Source organism: Petaurus breviceps, unplaced genomic scaffold (genome assembly GCF_028583685.1).
Source record: "Petaurus breviceps papuanus isolate PSGF00001 unplaced genomic scaffold, PetGlider_PUasm1.0 38, whole genome shotgun sequence".
In the NCBI taxonomy this organism is placed as follows: Eukaryota; Metazoa; Chordata; class Mammalia; order Diprotodontia; family Petauridae; genus Petaurus; species Petaurus breviceps.
The window spans coordinates 18,600,293-18,619,278 of NW_027186304.1; the positions used below are offsets into that span (position 1 = coordinate 18,600,293).

At 37.2% G+C, this 18,986-nt stretch overlaps 1 protein-coding gene and 1 pseudogene across 3 annotated transcripts in view; one reads left to right on the forward strand and one right to left on the reverse strand.

The window, feature by feature from the left end:
* LDLRAD4 (low density lipoprotein receptor class A domain containing 4) overlaps window positions 1-18,986 on the reverse strand; it is a 617,131-nt gene that overhangs the window by 414,838 nt on the left and 183,307 nt on the right. Inside the window, exon 3 of one of the 3 annotated variants that reach the window (XM_069099598.1) lies at window positions 5,655-5,687. The exons of the other annotated variants lie outside the window; for them this stretch is intronic. The gene's annotated coding sequence lies outside the window, so the exon portion shown is untranslated. The remainder of the gene's footprint in view (window positions 1-5,654; window positions 5,688-18,986) is intronic. 3 annotated transcript variants of the gene reach the window in all.
* LOC138170017 (AP-3 complex subunit sigma-1-like) lies at window positions 8,680-9,229 on the forward strand (annotated as a pseudogene).

Consider the following 18,986-nt stretch of genomic DNA (forward strand, 5'->3'; position numbering starts at 1 on the left):
GAAGGAAGGAAGGAAGGAAGGAAGGAAGGAAGGAAGGAAGGAAGGAAGGAAGGAAGAAATAAAAAGAAAGAAAGAAAGAAAGGAAGGAAGGAAGAAAGAAACTGAGGCAAATAGAAATTATATAACTTGCCAAGTGCTAATATTTAAGGTTGAATTTGAACTCAGGTCTTCTTAATTCTAAGTCCTGTGCTCTTATCCACTGCATTACCTAACTCACAGAGAAATGATTCCTTTTAACAAGCAAAACTTGCTGTCAAATCCAATTCCAGAGCAATATCATCATGGCCAAGGTGCTGAGTAAATGGGTGCTGTGCCAAAATACCATAAACTATCTGAAATGCTTCTGATAAGGGGTTTGACAGACTGCATCTCTAATAGAAAGGTAAGACTAATAACATTCAGGTAGACTATTAAGTGAATCTCTTCCCCCATAGCAACTCATGAAACAGTTAAAAACACAAAATGGTCCAAAGTCTAGTGCCAGCCTTTTTGATTCGAATAAGGATGATAGTAGAGTGACAGCAAAGAGGATAGAGAAGGATGAAAATCACAAAGTTTTAGCCCAATTTTGGGCCTTAATTTAGCTGCTGGTACTTTCAAGGGTGGGTATAATTCTAGATGAACTTTGTCATGTAAGAAGTAGTCCCCAAGCTGAGACTTGCAACAGCCCACACTGGTTTTAGCGTATGTTTAAAAAAGAATGTTAGTTAATATGCAGCTTCCATATTAGTCAATAGTATGCTATAGCAGTCAAAACAATAACAACCACCAAGAGTTTAGAAAGCATTGAGAGGGGCACTGTTATAAGAAAAAGGAAAGTGATGCTCCCGCTATACTCTGCTCTAGCTAGACAGCATCTGGAAAACTGTGTCTGGTTCTAGGAATCACATTTTAGGAAGGAAATTGATAAAGCTGGTTCTGATTAAATAAATAACCAGTTAAAAGCAAAAATAAAGATGAAAAGCCATTATATATAATCATATCAATTTTAACCCTGGAAAAATGGTAAAGCAAAGACACTGACTCTACCGACATTTACTAGAAAGTTTTGTTGTTGTTCAGTCATTTCAGTCATATCTGACTCTTTGTGACCCCATTTGGTGTTTTCTTGGCAAAGATACTAGAATGTCTTGGCATTTCATTTCATCTTTTAGTTCATTTTATAGATGAGAAAACAAAGGCAAACAGGGTTAAATGACTGCTCCAAGGTAACACACCTAGAAAGCTTCTGAGGCTGAATCTGAACTCAGGTCTTCCTGACTCCAGACCTGGTATTCTATCCACTGTGCTACCTAGCTGCACCCCTAGAAGGTTTAGCTTCTGCTAAGCCACAGTGATAAGCCCCCAAAACCCAGAAACTGCTTATACCATCAAAAAGTTGACCTCTGCCAGATGAAAAAATGTGGAAGCTAAGGACAACACCATTGTAGACTACAGGGTAATCTATAAAACTTTATGGAGGAGAAGCCCACAAGTAGTATTCTCTCACAAAACATCGCCCAAATCATCAAAAACATATAATAGGCCATGGCCACAGACAGAATGATATGAAACACAAGGACAGAATTCCTTTCTGCATGACATCACCAATTTTTGTTGAGAAGTAAAGAATTTGTTGTACAGCAACTAAGGAATTCACCACTCTGGACTGATACATAGCCCACAAGTCTACATCTTATAATAGTAACAATATTGTTACTGTTATTATTATTAGCTTATCTACAGTGATATTATGAAACACTTCACCAAAACCCTGCACAGATCAATAAATACCATGTTTATAGTGTTCTACTCATTTACCCGTAAGTAACTCTATCCAAAAAACAAAATGAAGTTAATTTGACCTATATTGTTATCTGAGCTCCTACTCCGGCTCCTGCTTTCATTTCTAAGAAATCTCTTCTGTTGAATAATTTTGCCAGTAATACTAATCTGTAGTTTGTCGATCTTATTTGCCTATAAACTACAGAACTAAACATTTTATGCATACCTTTTGACCTAGCAATACCACTTCTAGGGCTTTATCCCAAAGAGATCATACAAATGGGAAAAGGACACACGTGTACAAAAATATTTACAGCAGCTCCTTTTGAGATGGCAAAAAAAATTGTAAATTGAAAGGATCCCCATCAACTGGGCAATGGCGGAACAAGTCGTGGTATATGAATGTTATGGAGAAATGATGAGCAGGCAGACTTCAGAAAAACTTGGAAAGACTTATATGAACAGATGCTGAGTGAGAGGAGCAGAACCAGGAGAACATTGTACACAATGATAGCCATATTGTGTGATGACTAACTTTGGTAGACTTGGCTCTTCTCAATGCGAAGTTCTAAGACAACTCCAAAAGGCTCATGATGGAAAATGCTATCCACATTCAAAGAAAGAATGATGGAATCTGAATGCAAATTGAAGCATACTCTTTGTTCTCTCTCTTTTGTGTTTTGTTTTGTTTCCTCTTTCTCACAGTTCACTCCATTGCTTATAATTCTTCTTTGCAACATGACTAATCTGAAAATATGTTTAACATGAATGCATATATAGATCCCATATCTGATTGCATACCATCTTAGGGAGGGAGGATGGCAGGGAGGGGGAGAAAATTTAAAACTCAAAAGCTTGTGGAGCTGAATGCTGTAAACTAAAAATAAATAAATATTTTTTTAAAAAAGAATTAAAGCTTTTGAAATTTGGAACATGACCCTTCTCTATGAAAGTAAACTTTCGAGAAGTCCAGTTGCAACTGAATTGTGTTATTCGTGTGGCTTTCAACATTTTCCAAAGAAAAAACTCATTGGCAGTAGAAATAAAGTATCGGACAAGTGAGTTCAGGAGCATATTTGTTAAATCCCTATAATGTGTTGAGGAAGTGTGAATCACTGAAGGCAGAAAAGAAACAGTCCTTGCCTTACATTCTGATAGGAAGGGATCTACAATGGGAACACAGATAAGCAAGTATAAGATAATTTTAGGATAATGAAAACCACCTACAACCAAGGGCTTGAGGAAAGGGTTTTCATAGGAATTGCCACCTTAATTGAATCTTGAAGAAAGAGAAAGTTTCAAGAAGTTGAAAGAAAGAGGTAGTGAACTGCAGGAATAGGAAACAATCTGTGCAGAAGAATAGCAATGGGAAATGGAATGCGAAGTTTGGGCAACATCTAGCTAACCATGCTGAAACATAAAGCAGATGAGAGCAGTAGAATGAAATAAATCTGTCAAGTCATCTGGAACTGGACTGTGTAAATGCTAAAAGGCTCTTGATTTCTTTTACTATAGGCCTCTAAGCAAAAGCTGGATGACTATATGCTGGGTACATTGTAGAAGGAATTCTTTGCAGGCGTTGTTCAGTTGTGTCCAACTCATGTCCCCATTTTGCGGTTTTCTTAGCAAAGATAGTTGATTGGTTTGCCATTTCCTTCTCCAGCTCATTTTACAGATGAAGAAACTGAAGCAAATAGGGTTAAGTGACTTGTCCATGAAAAGTATCTGAGACCAGATTTGAACTCATGGAGATAAGTCTTCCTGATTCTAAGCTCAGTACTCTATCCACTGCACTATTAAGCTATGTTCTTTTCAGGTATAGGTTGGACTACATAGTCTCTGTCTCGCCTTCCAACTCTATGATCCTATGATTTAGTCAGGTCAAGTCTAGAGACAATAGGGAGTTACTGCAGATTTTTAGGTAGGGGATTTACATGATCAGATCTGTGCCTTAGGAAGATTATTTTTACAGCTATGGGGAGGAAAATGGAAACAAAAAATGGAAAGAGACTAACGAGGAGGTTACTAAAATAGTATAAGCAAAAAGAGATAAGGTCCTATCTTAAGGTAATGTCTGTGTAAGTGAAGAGTTGGAGACAAAAACAAAAGATATTCAGGAGGCTAAGAGGTGGATATGAAAGTGGGATATATATAAGAGATATTATGGAGGTTGATTCATTAAGGCTTGTCAATTGACTAGACATGTGATGTGGGGTAGAGAAAAGTCAGGGTTGTCAACCTGGGTGACATGGGAGGATGCTGGTGTCTTCAATAGAAAGAAGGAAGTTTGAAGAAAATGAGTCAAGGCAAGTAAACTTTTTGCCCCCTTCAATAAATTCAATGAAAGCTAGTTACCCTGAAAAAATTTATTGTCCTCAGATGAGACTTTTATTTCCCTTAAAAGTAGTAGTCATCCCTCTCACATTGCGGCGAATTAGGGGGCAGAACCCCCCAATCTGGAAAATCCACATAAAATTTTTGGCCCCCCCCCACTTCTTACCAGAGAATAAATCTGATTTTTTTCTTTTATAGGGTATTTACAGTGCTTTATTGTCAAATGTGGGTTAAGTATTTGGCCATAGCCTTTCTGTCATTGGCTGGCCTTCATGTGCTGTCTGTGGCTTCCATAAAACTCCCCAAAATTTCCCATTTAATTTCTTATGCTGATCTGTGACATATGGAAACCACAATGGGGAAAATGGAATTGATGTGGAAGGAATAACTACATACTTGTAAGAGTTCACATAAATAACTTGAGAAAGGGGCAAAAAGCATAGAATGGCCAGCATTACCTTGCTGGTAGAGTACCAATGCTTCTTTTAGAAGTGTTATCAGGAAAAACTACATTTGAAAAGAGAAAACTGATGCTTTACATCAAGCCACTACCTAAGTGGGTTCACATTGGAGGACTGTGTCTTTGGAGTTATAAGGGGTCTAGAGGTCATCTAGTCTAACCTCTCATTTCACAGATGAGTCCCCTAAAGTTTAAGCACTGTCAAAGACTGTCAAGTTTCCTTCCTACTGTCACTTGAGAGACTAGGCATGGCCTGGTTAAATGAAGCAAAAAAATAACTTGACATTGTAGGCCAAAGTGGAATAGTGCACAGATTATTAGTAAGGTCCTCTGTCTACTACATGTCAGGCTGCTTTTCGCAGGGTGATAAGTCTGACAACTTTAATCTGCCCATCTATCATGTTTATTATCAATGTGTCAAACTGGGATGTAAGCGTGGCTGAAACAAGCTCTTCGTTCCATTCATTTCCCTTTCAGACTTCTGATTAAATCAAATTGGAACCCTATGTGTGTTGACAGTAGGTTCTGAAGCAGAAACTCCTTGAAGACTGATGTTGGTGACACTGGAGACAGCCTTGGGGAGCAAGGTCTGCCCTAAACTGCCAAAGAATTCAATACAATTGTAAAGAACATTTGTCTACAACTAACAGATTCCTGCCGATGTTGACCAAAGTCTACATTTTCGGAAGAAGACTAAAACCTGCCTCAGTTTTAAAAAGGTTTACGTGAACTCTACTCATGAACTCTAAGTTCAAAATAACAACTGAAAAATCGATCATAGCACTGGGAGAGTCCTCCAGGAATGGGCCACGCACATACCCATTTATCTGTGCTTAACAAAGGTGATTGCAAAGTCATTCCGGTCTAACAGTTACTCATATTTTGATTTGATTGGTAAAGAAAGTAAAATCTACCTTGACTAATTTCTCACACTGATTCCATCACATGATTAAACCACCTACTTCAAAATTAGTGACAATTTCTCTAACTTCTCATTATTGACAGTGCTGAGTATGCTTAATGTGAGTGAAAGACTACACAACATTTCTGTTCCATTCCACATTGGTTTGTTCTGAAAAGAGAATAAATTTCATACCTTTCCAAAAAGGGATGTTCTTTTTGTGGTTCTCTGTATTAAAGGAAAAAAGTGATACCGGATCAATAACTCTACAAACGTCTGATGCACTTCACCCCTAACTCACAAAAAAAAACCTGAGATATCAAAAAATGAAATTCTTCATTGTGTTTTATAAAATCAGATAAGGCAACTGAGGAGTTTTTTATCCTTTATTTTAAACTAAATATTCAACTCAGTAACAAGGCATTAAAAAAGATATATTCCTGTGGTATTGTTCCTATTCCTGTCAGCCATGGTTTTATTTAGGTGTATGTGCTAATTTTTCATCTTAAGATGTGAAGAGAACATTTAATTAACACTCAAAATGACTTATGCAAAAGAAAATATTAAGAGTTAGAGAGCTCTTGTAGCTTTAACTAACAAAAGGCCAATATTTCTTAAAAAGCCAATATTTCCCAATTACCAGTGAGAGCTAATCTCCATTGACAGACGAAATAGCTTTCTAGAATATAATGGAAAACCCGGTTAAAACATTTGCATTCCCCACGTCCCCATCCAAATTAGGTTCCCAATTTACTTGAACTATGTGACTTGGGAACTACATATTAAGCAGAAACAAAACTTTTAACTATTTCTTCAGTTCTAATAAAGAAAATCTTCTTCTGAACCAATAATATAATCATTCTCTAGACTCACCTTTGTGCATTTCAGGAGGAAAATGAAAGCAAAAGCAAAGCACTAATTTGAAATATCATAATTTTAACCTTGTATTCCTCTCCCTTATTCCCGAACAACTTGACCCAGCAAAAATAAAAACCACACGAGCCAGAATTCCATAGGCAGGCTTGTATGTTGAATCACTGCATGATTCAATTTTGACCCTGCAGTAAGAACACTAATTTTAAATGCTGGCAATTAAGCTCTCATACAAGGGAGGCAATCGCCAGGAGACTCTGGGAACAAATCAATATTCTTCACAGAAATACAAAGATGGAGAATTTGAAATAGCCTAATTTCATTTTCACCAGAACCTTATCTCTACTAAGTCAACACATGTGTGATAGTAACCTTTATACTCTCAGAAGCAATCAAAACAAATACAACGATGACCCCCAAGAAGAGAACAGCAATGGGCCAGAGTTGAAATTCCTCTGGCAGATTCAGCAACAGCTCCAGTGGCAGAGATCTCTCTCAAATGCTCACACTGCAACTAGTGAAATGAGGGGAGAGGAGTAAAGGAGTAAAGAAAGGAGATCTGATGTTATCTTTCCAGGTCAAACTAGATGCCAAACTAGAGAAACCCCTTAACTCATCATCAAAAACTTTCAGGAACAGGCCCAGATGGATGGTTCTGTAGACAACAATGCAGAAAGTTGGACAAGTCACTTTATCTCTCAAAGCCTAAGTTTCCTCATATTCAGAAGAAGGAAGCTGGATTAGATGATCTCTTCTCAGTTTCCTTCTTTCAGTTCTAAAGGTTTATGATTCTTTGATTATAATTGAGACTCTAGAAAGACAGAATGGAAGAAGACATTAAATATTAACAACATTCAGAGAAGTTAAAAGGAAGTGGTCTAGTGTCATCAGTTTAACAATCTTCTCCCACCTTCTTTTTTGATACCAACATCATCAAAGTGAAAGAAAAAGATGTGAACCTTTAGAAGACCCTAGGTGAGTAGATAATAAAGGACTACAGTTATAGAGAGCTTTAAGGATGATCATCACAACTCTGTGAGGCAGGTACGCATTTTATCCCCCAATTCAAAGATGAGGAAACTAAGGAACAGAGATGTTTAAGTAATTTGCTCACAACTAGCGAATGTCCAAATAGGATCTTAACCCAGGTCTCCCCCAACCCAAGTCCAGAGTTCTAGCCATAACGTCACATCCCTTCTTTGTATGAATCTTATTGCATCAGGGGTATGGTGTTTTCTACCTTTATCTGTCCCTCCCTTTTGATTTCAACTGACCCTATGACAAGTAACTCAGAAAATAACTTCTCTTAGAGACTCCTATAGTTAACTATCTCAGCCCCTTTGGATGAGGTTAACCAGAACTATCTCAAAGGACAATGAAACAGTAAAATCTTATTCTGATGGATACGACTCAAGAGAGCAGCAAGACAGCCAAAGACTGGTCTGTCTCTCACTACATGTTCATCTCAGAACCTACCGATCCTTCTCTGCCTCCATCCTCCTCTATCCACTTCTGTCTCTGTTTCTCCCCAGTTAGTCAATGCCTTGCTGTTCTTAGCATCTCCTCTACATACAGCTGTGCCGCATGTTGGCAGACAGGATAATATTACCATTATTGTCATCATCATAACTCCTGACTCTTGACAATTTAATAACAATAATACCTTATAGTATATAGTGCTTTATAGCTTTCAAATCACCTTCTTCCTCACGTAGGGAATCCGAGGCCATATGTAGCCTTCTAGGCCCTTGGGTGCAGCCTTTTGACTGAGTTCAAGTTTTAGTGAACAAATCCTTTTATTAAGGGGATTTGTTCTGTTAAGTTTGGATTCAGTCAAATGGCTGTACTTGAGGCCCTAGAGAGCCATATGTGGCCTCAAGACTGTGGGTTCCCCACCCCTGCTGTACGTTATCTTGAAAATAGTTATATGAGGCATCTAGGAAACCAAGGTTAAGTAGCTTGCTTACCTGTGGTCACATAGCTAGTAAGGAAGTAGAGCCAGGACTAGAATTGAAGGTCTACTGACTCATACTTCTTTGTTCTTCCCAATAAGCTAGACTATTGGAACTGGGTAAAGAAGCCCCTCTGGTTTATTAGGCCAATTCTAAGTAAAGGCACAGTCTTCAGACTACCTGGAGGGAAGGATATTTTATCAAATTAGTACAAGTCCATCTCTTGGATTAAAGGCTTGAGCCTCCACAAAGAGTAGAAAGGCTGCTCTTTGGGGTCATGTGCATAGATCAAGGGAAATACCTGAAGAAGAAAGACTGATCTGGCTTCCCATTATACCGTAATTCTAGCACCCACTCAATCACACACCATGCTACATCTAGCCCTTAGCTCCAACATGATCAAAGCAATTTTCATCTTCAACAATCATGAAGAATTCCAGGTCTCCAAGTTTACCAGTCCTATATTGAAGACACATGGCAACAAATAATTAAGGAAACGTTCTATTTGGTATTTAAAAAAGTAAAAATGTTATTTCCTCAAAAAAGAGGCCTGCTAATAGGTGGATGACAAAAACTGATTTACATACATTTTACCACATTGTATTTTTGTCTTCAAAAAGTAAATTTGGCATTTTAGATATAATACAAGTATCTGTGAAAACACTAGACAAGTGTTTTGAAAATATATCTGAAGGGAAGTTAATTTTCCACATACATTATTCTGGTAAAAATGGTGATGGCAGGGATAGTTTGGGAGGCAAACATGAATGAAAGTGTAACTCAAGTTTATACACAAAATAAGCTTGAGAAACCCAAGGTTGCTTTAGCAGGAGCTCCAGTCCATACAGCAGCAGCATTTAAAAAATGAATCCTTCTGAGATTCCAGGAAATATTAACACTGGTGACATCATTATAAAAGTGCCAAACCTATACCCTCATAAGTAAAAAAGCTACTCCCAGGTAAAAATCCAGGGGAAAAAGTCATCTATGTTTCCATGCAATTGTTTGCAAATAAAAGAAGAGGAATCTTCTTACCTTTTGCATCTGGTTTGATTTAAGAAAAGGTATTACAATAAACTGTGTATAAAATCAGTATATTAAGATGAATGTTATTTGTCTTATTCAGTGATTTTTTTTTGAAAATGGATACTCCCCATGCAATTTTTTTCCTTAAAGCACATTCCTACATCATAAGGCAGACCATCTTGGCTGCTGCAGTATTTAGAAAATACATTTAAAGTATTCCTTTATTATGTACAGCCCAAAATATTGGGTATTTTGTGTTCCCTGTGGAATTCTATGACTGCAGCATTCCTTAACTCTTCTTGCCATTTGTCATAATTATTTAAGAGCTATGCATGTGTGTTGCATGAAAATATTTTGGGGTTTTTTTAAGAAAAAAAACTCCAAATTACTAGATTTCTGAAGAAAAAAAGTTGTATGAGTATATATATATGTATATATATATACACATACACACATCTATATATACTCATATATACATTTATACATTATATGTATGCTATATATATATATCACATACTCAATGGTTTAGTACGTCCAGAAGAAATTGGTTTAGGGGTTGTTGGGTATTTTTGATCTATTTATTGAATTATCACCAGCACAGGGCAAAAGATGAACAGCATCACTATGTCAACAAGAAGACCACAGTAAGTCTTTTATTCCTTTTACTCATCCCCTTACTTGACCCAAATTGGGCTATGTGCCCACTGTACGGTTTTCGTCAGCTTCCCCTGGGTGACACCATGAGAAAGGTTGGCAAATGGAAGCAGCCTGAAAACACCATAGAACAGGAGCAGAAGGGGCCAGAGAACACTGATGACAGGTTCCATGGTGAAATAGGGTCTCCTTTGATTCCCTCATTTCAGTAATACAGACCACTCTTTTAATATTACAGTTTCTTACTATTATGCCCCTTCCTATGGTAAAAAGAATTTGTTTGGTGACAGATACCTCCATAGATGAAATTTCTTAGAGGAAAGAGGGGAAACAAAACCAATTTCTCTTGTAAATTTCTTCCTGTGAATCAATACCAAGAAAAAAAAGATTCTATGCTTATACTGTAAGAAATAACATTTTTGCTGTATTGTAAATGAAAATTATTACAAAAATTTAATCTATCATAATTTTATGAAAAAGTTTATAGATTAAATTATATTTTATAAATGTGTTATAAAGATCAAAATCTATTTAAAACACTGATAATAAAAATATTAATTAATTTCAATTAAAAAGCACTTATTTAATGCTAACTACATGAAAGGCACTAAGTTCAGTGCAAGGGATACAAAGAACAATGCAGTAAATTCACAAGGAGTTTACATTTTAATGGAGGAAAGCATAACATACACAGAAAAGCAAACTCAGAAATTTCAGGAGGAAGAGAATACTTAGAACTAGGGAGACAGGCAAAGATGCCCCTTGGGAATGGGAATGGCACCAGAAGTGAACCCTGAAAAAAGGAAGGGATCCTACAAGGCAGAGGTAAGGATGGGCATGAGATAGGCATGAGATAGCCACTGTGAAAGGATGAAAATAGGGAAATGGGGCAGGCCATAACAAAGAGAAAAGTCATCTCTTCCCTAGATATCAGAGCAAAGATGAGAGAATGGGAAATAATGTTGATGAGTTTTGAGTTATGGAGTAAGAAGATAGCCTCCACTGCTCAGTCAAGCAGAAGACTGTGTCCTTTGCTGAGAAGAAAGAAGGAATGGGGCTTCAGTAGAGAGGAGAAGTAGCTGTGATAGACAAAGTTTGGCAAGGGTGGTATTTTTTGGTAGCAGAATAAAAAAAAATTATTATTCTTAAGAAAAAGTAGGTTCAAATCTGACCTAATTGAACTGATATGGAAAGTTACCCTCATGTAATACAGAAAGAGTGCTAAAGTTGGGTCAGGAGACTTGGGTTCAAATCCCAGCTAAGACATTTCCAACATGTGTGACCTTGGTTACATCTTAAGCTCTCTGGGTTTTGTTTTTCCAAGGCTCTGTAAAATGAGAATCATATTAGATGGTCCGTAAGGTCCTTTCAAATTTAAATGTATGATTCTACAATACCCTGATGATGCTTATTAACAGTTGGGTTTTTTTAATAAATTTTTAATTAAATTTTAAAAAATAATTTTTAAATTAATTAAATTAAAAAATAATTTTTAATTAATGGAAGTCATGGTTCCACACCACCTAAACTGATGATACACAATTGATGCAAATTAGCGGATCTATAGGCAATATCGGAAAAACCAAAGAGAATGTAAAGGGAGGAATTTTATTGCATAGGCAAGGCAGGAGAGTTCTAGGATTAACACAGAAAAGCCAAGGATGAATTCCAGTTATCGACAACTCATTCTGTGTATATTAAAAGGCTACTCTCCCATCCTCTCTATTCTGGCTTCTATTGCCTTATTTGTCAGGCCTTTGTTAACACCTACCTGAACTATCACAAAAGCTGCAGCACAAGTCTTACTGCCTCTACCCTCCCCTCCAATTCATTCTGCGGTTTTTGTTGCTGTCCAGTCATTCAGTTGTGTCCAGCTCTTCATGATACCCTAGACCACAGCACACCAATACTGTCCTTGGGGTTTTCTTGGCAAAGATACTGGAGTGTTTTGCCATTTCTTTCTCCAGTGGATTAAGGGAAACGAAGGTTATGTGACCTGCCTGGGCTAACACATCTAGTAAGTAGGTGAGGCCCTATTTGAACTCAGGTCTTCCTCATTCCAGGCCCAGCACTCTATTCCGCTAAGCCACCCAGCTGGCCTCCCCAATTCATTCTACACAGTTCTAAAATAACCATTTCCCTTACACGTACACCGGCTTAAAAATATCCAGTGGCTCCCCATTTTGTATTAGAAAAGTTCAAACAGGCCTTCAACAATCTGATACCACCATACCCTTCCCAGTGTGAGTTCTTATTCATCCCATCCACATTCTCTATACTCCAGACAAACTAGATTAGTCAACATCCCTGAACATGTCCTTCGACTTTCTACCTCCCCATTTCTTCGCTTACACTACACTTAGGGCTTGAAACATTCTTCTTTCTCTTCTCTACCTATTTTATTGCCACCTATCCTTTAAAACACAATTTCAATGCTACTTCCTATAAGAAACCTTCCTGGGATGACCAGGTGGCTCAGTGAGTAAGAGCACCAGCCCCAGAGTCGGATGACCTGGAATCGAATCCCGGCTCAGATACTTAGCACCACACCCAGAAATAACTGGCCGTGTAACCTTGAGCAAGTTACTTAACCCCAATTGCTTTAAAAAGAAAAGAAAAAAAAAAAAGAAACCTTCCTGATCCCTGCCCCAACCAGGCAATAATATTTTTCACTGAGACTGGACCACTCTTTATAACTCCTCTAATGCACTTTCAATCCAATACGATAAACGTTTCTTAAGTGCCTACTATGTGCCTACACTGAGCTAAGCACTAATAATACAATTAATAAAAAGAAAGACAGACCCTGCCCTAAAGGAGCTTATGATTTAATGGGGGGCAGGATGGGGGCGGAGGGAGACAACACAAAAAAGAATCAGGAAAGAGGGGATCTATACTGGAGGATAGGGTACACAAAATGACATCAACATTTTAATGCAGGCTCAAATATACTGCTTCTTCAACTGCATCAGACTCCTCACTAAATGCATGTAAAACGGATGAATTGCTTCATGTGCCTGAGTCAGGCAAGCCTATAAAGGACACACAAATTAAAATGTGAAATACTCTAGTTTTGTTTTCCTTACCTTTCTCTCTGATATTTGAATGCCCATCTATGCACACCTTCCCACTCTATCCTGGGTCTGAAAATGCAATAAACAAACAATCTTGAAGCATCTTGTTCCTAGCCTCCATACTGAATTGTATGAGGAAGAACCCTGAAATCAAAGCACTAAATTTACATTGTTCCAATGCTAATGATGTAAAATAGATGGAAAGCAAAGGTTGGGGTGGAGAGATCGTGGAGTGAAAAACATGAAACAATTAAGAATTAGGATTAAAGTAGAACACAAATGAATCTTCTCACATGCATAATGGAGGATAAAAATTGAAACAGTGATTTTCACAGAGAATTGCTAAAGTTTGGGATGTAAATATGGCAAAGCAATCCAGTGACTGAATGATTTCACTTTAGAATTGTTGGAGGATGAAGGTCTCTTTAATGTTAATTAATCTTTTCTATGATTCATGAAGGGTCTGTATAGGAAAAAAAGGGAAATGTAGTGGGGGGGGGGGAATTTTTTATGAACTTCATTGAATGCAGTGAGTTCAGACTTCCTGCTTTCCTCACAAATTGAGAAGTTTAAGTTTTTACATTTTCTTATGCTTATTCTTATTATGTTGAAATATATTAACATTTTAACAACCTAATTCTGTCAACTGTAAAAGTTTGTGGGTAAGATTAGTAAGCAGAGGGTACAGAGGGAGTCACAAAGAGAGGCTAATGTCATAGCCATAAAGAACTGCTTAACAGTTGGGAGAGAGCATTAGGCAGCGGAAGAGGGAATAATTAAATAGCCATTAAGTAACTGGATAAAAATCTGACTAGAATAATCTGTACAAAGTAGTTATTAAGCCTAGAAAAAAGAATTACTGCTTCTCAACAAAGTGAAGTCACAAAGCAACAATTCTCAGAATGAATGTAAAAGATATGTCGAATCATGATGTGGGGAACTTAGGTTGTATAAAATCTTTCTCACATCTAAACTCTTAGACCTGCAAGAACTTAAAATTTTAAAATTACTCGATAATTGGCAGAAGTCAAGAACCTCTATAGTTCTCTGCTGCCTCTAGGATAAGAAGCTATCTCCTCAAGAACTACAAATACCCTATGCTTTCAAATCAATTAGGGCTTGCTTGCTGACTTCATAAAAATATATGGGTTAAATACACATAGAATGACAAATTCGGCTTATGAAAATGAGGAAAAAATAGGTCGATAATTAAATACCTTGAATTGCACTTTCCATCAAAGACTCATTTGGGCTCATTGAATTATTCAATCCCCTTTATGCCTGTACACTTATTCCTATCTAATAATCCAAGGGAAATGCATAAGGGAAAGACGGACAATACTAAAATGGTAGAAAATAACTATTTCCTTAGAGAGCACCACTGTTCTTCTAGTCACTCAGGTTCATAATCTTAAATCACCTTTGATTCTTCCCTTTTTCTCAGTCTCCATAATCAAACAATTGCCAAGTTTTGTTCATTTGACCTCCACAACGTCTCTTGCCTCCATTTCCTTCTTTCTACTCTGATCCACCATTTTTCAGGCCCTCTTCCCCTTATCATCTGAACTATTACAGTAACCTATTAATTAATCTTTCTGTCTCCAGTCTCTACCCATCTCATGGTACTCCCCTCCACAACCCATCCTTTACATAGATGCCCAAATAAGTCTTTCTAAAACATAGGTTTGACCATAACACTCCAGATCAAAAACAGTTGCTCCCTGTTGCTTCTAAGGACAAGAACCAATTCCTTAGTCTAGTATTCAAAAATCTCCCATAATATGCCTCTTCATAATCATTTCTGTTTTCTTTCATATTCTACTTCCAGTCAAAATAAACAGCTACCTTTATCCCAACTGCATGCATTCAAACAGGTCATCTCTCATACTGAGAATCTTCTCATCTCTATTAATACCCTTATCTTTCAAAAGGCTCAGCACAGGGGCCACTTCTTTGGTGGACACTTTCCTAAACTTCCCCACCCCCAACTGAAAATGTCTTCTCCTTCCTCAAAATTCTCCTAAAATACTTTTCTGAATTTTCCCTTTACTATACTTATTTATATATGTCTTATAACCTTAAACCCAATTGGATATAGGGCCCTGAAGGGAAGGGGTTTGTGTCATGTTTTACCCTTGCATCACTATTAGTAAATACTTAATAAATATTTCTTGAATGAATTAATGCAAAAATAATTTCTATTTATCTTCAAAATATGTATCTATGCTTAGATTGTAATCTATTTGGGAAAAAAATGAGACCACAATATGAGGCACTATGGTAGAGTACAACTGAGGCATCAAAACTAGATTTGTAATCAGACAATTCGAATTGTTCGAATCCGTTCGAATCCCATTTCTGCTTCTTACAATCTGTGTGACCTTGGGCAAGTCACTTTAGCCTTGGGGTCTCAACTTCCTCATCCACAAAATTAGGGTGTAGGATCTGTAAGGTCCCTTCCAGCTCTTAACTTTACTATCCTGTAATCTATTTCACAGAGAACTGTGGAATTATCAACTGCCAACATCCTGCTCTAGTCAGCAGTAGAGAAGATGGAAAATAGCCAGGGTTGATACCTAGATGGGACACGAAGGACAGTTTGGTCTGGTGAGGGCTACGTACAGTGGGCATTGCATTCTCAATCAAGACAACTAAGTCTCAGGGTTAGAGTTCTAAAGTTTCCCTGTTAATTCCTTCCTGGACTCTGACCAAGATATCTGGAGGTCCAGCGTGCTCTTTTAGGTGGGGGGAAGGGGGTAGGAATATGGCCACAACAGGGAAGACAGCAAGATGACCAATATGGAGAAGTAGATGGGAGACAATGCATGATCTGGTATGGTACTGCTAGAGATGACGAAGTAGGTCAATTGGTACTTACTAATGAGGACAGTTCAGCCCCAGGTGTGAGCAATGATGCTAATCGTTCTTGTTCTATAGACCATAACTTGTAAACTATAGAAGTTATTAACTAGATTTAAGAAAAATGTATTACCCTATCATCAAACCATTCTCTCAATATATAGCAATGGATGCACACGTGATTTATTCATATTATAGATGCTACTGACTGCTTCAGGTCTGAAATTATTCTCTTCTGTAAATTAGCCCAATCTCTTCTGCAGTCGCTGGGTATACATCAAAAGTGGCTGTGTAGAACCAGGAGAACGTTGTACACAGTAACAGAAACAATGTGTGATGATCAGTTATGACTGACTTAGCTCTTCTCAGCAATACAGTGATCCAAAACAATTCCAAAAGACTCATGATGGAAAATACTAACCACATCCAGAGAAAGAACTATGGAGTCTGAATGCAGATTGAACTATACTATTTTCACTGTTTTTTTGTGGCTTTTTCCTTTTTTTCTGTTTCTTCTTTCACAATATGACTAATGTGGAAATAAGCTTACATGATTACACACGTATAACCTATATCAGATTGCTTGCCATCTTGGGGAGGGGGGATGAAAGGGAGGGAGAAAAAATCTGGAACTCAAAATCTTACAAAAAATGAATGCTGAAGACTATCTTTACATGTAATTAGAAAAAAATAAAATACTATTTACCAAAAAAAACCCAAAAGTAGATGCGTAGTAAAAACCATACATATGTACGAATCATAGAAGCAATATAAATTTAGCCACATAAAAACTAAGGAACAAAAAGTAGAAAAGTTATAAAGAGAATTATAAAGAGTCAGCCTTGATATCATAAGCACTGGTTTTTAATTGCCTAAGTTCAAGAATCAGGGATCTGCAGCTGAGGTTCATGATAGGTTCTTCCTCAGGTACAGCTGTGATCATTTTTTGCACACAATGTTTTAGAGTGAATTGTTGTTCGTATCTGAGGTCTCCTCCAATTTTAACATTCTATGAAACTGTGACTCTATGAAACTGAACAAGCTAACCACAGGACAATGATTTCTGTTGTCACCTGTGTGATGCTTCTGTTGTCCCTTCCTACACAGGTGGAAGCTGGCAAGTTCAATGTTAAAACAAAAAGTTGATGTTTCTTTGTTTTTAAAATTCTCTTCATATTTGATCTACAAGTAGGATAAATGGCCAACACGCCATTTGCAAAAACTCTGCTGGGGCTTTGGACATAAGCATGGTTGATATATAAAATGACCATTCTTTTTCACTCAATAGTCATTTTTTAAAAATAAAAATGGAATTCTATTAGAAGCACTGTTGAAAAGGATGCATTTATACAAGATACATTATACATGTTAATACTTTCCTCACTAATTCTTAACTATTTATTCTTTGGATCTGAGAAGACTTCATCTTCCAAATCTACCTTGAATTTCTCTCTCAGGCTCAGACCCCTTTCAGGACTCTAAGGCTTCAGACTAGCTTAGCATAAAAAGCCCCAGAAAAGCTTATCCTGAGCTTTCTTGTTATTGTAGAGTTTCTTTGCCTCTGTCATAAATAACTTATTTACCCCACTTGGGTCTTATGAATGTCCTTAGTTTATTTTTACCATAGCCTTCAGGCATTTTTCCCTTTCCTCCTCTCACTTAACTGCTGAAGACAGTCAGAAATAATCCTATCCCTACACAGCAACATGAAACTGTGATTAGTAGGGTTCTCTTCAATTTTCACACTCTGGATAGAGTTCTCAAAGCTCATCTGTATACAATCATTCTTTAGCAACCCCCGCACATAAATTACACCAGACAAGACTGCTGAACCCACCCAACAAACATGGACATAGACATTTTTCTCTAGCTGCAAAGTGCTTTCTTTCAAAGTAAGTACATCTCTTTCCGACTGCAAATCTGAGCTCTTACAGGAACATAACTTTTTAAAACACCATTTATATAAACTTCAATTATCTTAGCTATAAAATGGCTTCACTCATGTTTAGTTTCCAGATATTTCAAGGTACTGCCTCTAATATTTCCACTCCAACTCTCTTTAAATCCCAGTTTCTTTATTTGTAAACTCAATCAACATTAATGAAGTACCTATTGTGTGCCAGACACTGTGCTAAATGGGAATAGTGAAGAAGTTGAGAATAACTAACAAATTAATTAGCAGATAGTTATAGCTAGCTTTTATATGGCACTTTAAGGTTTACAAAACACTTTACAAATTTCATCTCATTTCATCCTCACAACAAAACTAGGTGATAGATGCTATTATTTATCACCAATTTATAAATGAGAAAACTGAGGCAGATAAAGGTAAGTGGCTTGCCCAAGGTGATACTGCTACAAAGTATCTGAGACTGAATTTGAACTCAGGTTTTCCTGACTCCAGGGAATTTTTTGAAGACTAACAAGCCTTGGTGTATATTTTAAATTTAATCAATGGATAAATTTACAAATCGGGCAACTTGACCCTTGCTATTTTTTCCCCTACAATACTCTGAGTTAACTAAGAATTGTACCAAGTATTGATTCTTCTTATTAACTCACAGGCTTTCCCCTTTAAAAGCCTAGATACTTTACACAATGGAATAGCAGGCAGTATATATGGGCTACCTTCAAGGTTAGGTCTAAGTTCTTAGATCAATAAAATCATCGATTTGCAAATAATAAGATTTACTGGTTGGCTAGATCATTCATAAATAAAATGCTATTTGAAATTTGCAAGTGCAAAACCTCATCCAGAAAAAGGGGCTAGGGAGAGAGAAGAATGGAAGGGTAGAAGAAAAGGCCAGAGAAGTTGTGCTGAGTGCTATGTGGCTTCTGGAGTCAGTGGTTAATTCCAAGGTGACTTCATTTAGCCAGTTTTAAACCCGGTCCCTTCCCCTAGAAAAAATGTAGGTTGGAACTCAAAACAGATGTAATATTAACCATAGATTATAGAATCAAATCAATCAAGAAACAGTTATTAAGTGTTTACTACGTACCAGGCACTATAACAGGTACTAAAAGGTATTTCTGCGAGCATCTAGTCTACCCCAGACCAGAAGAAGAATCCCCTCTAGAACATTCTCAAC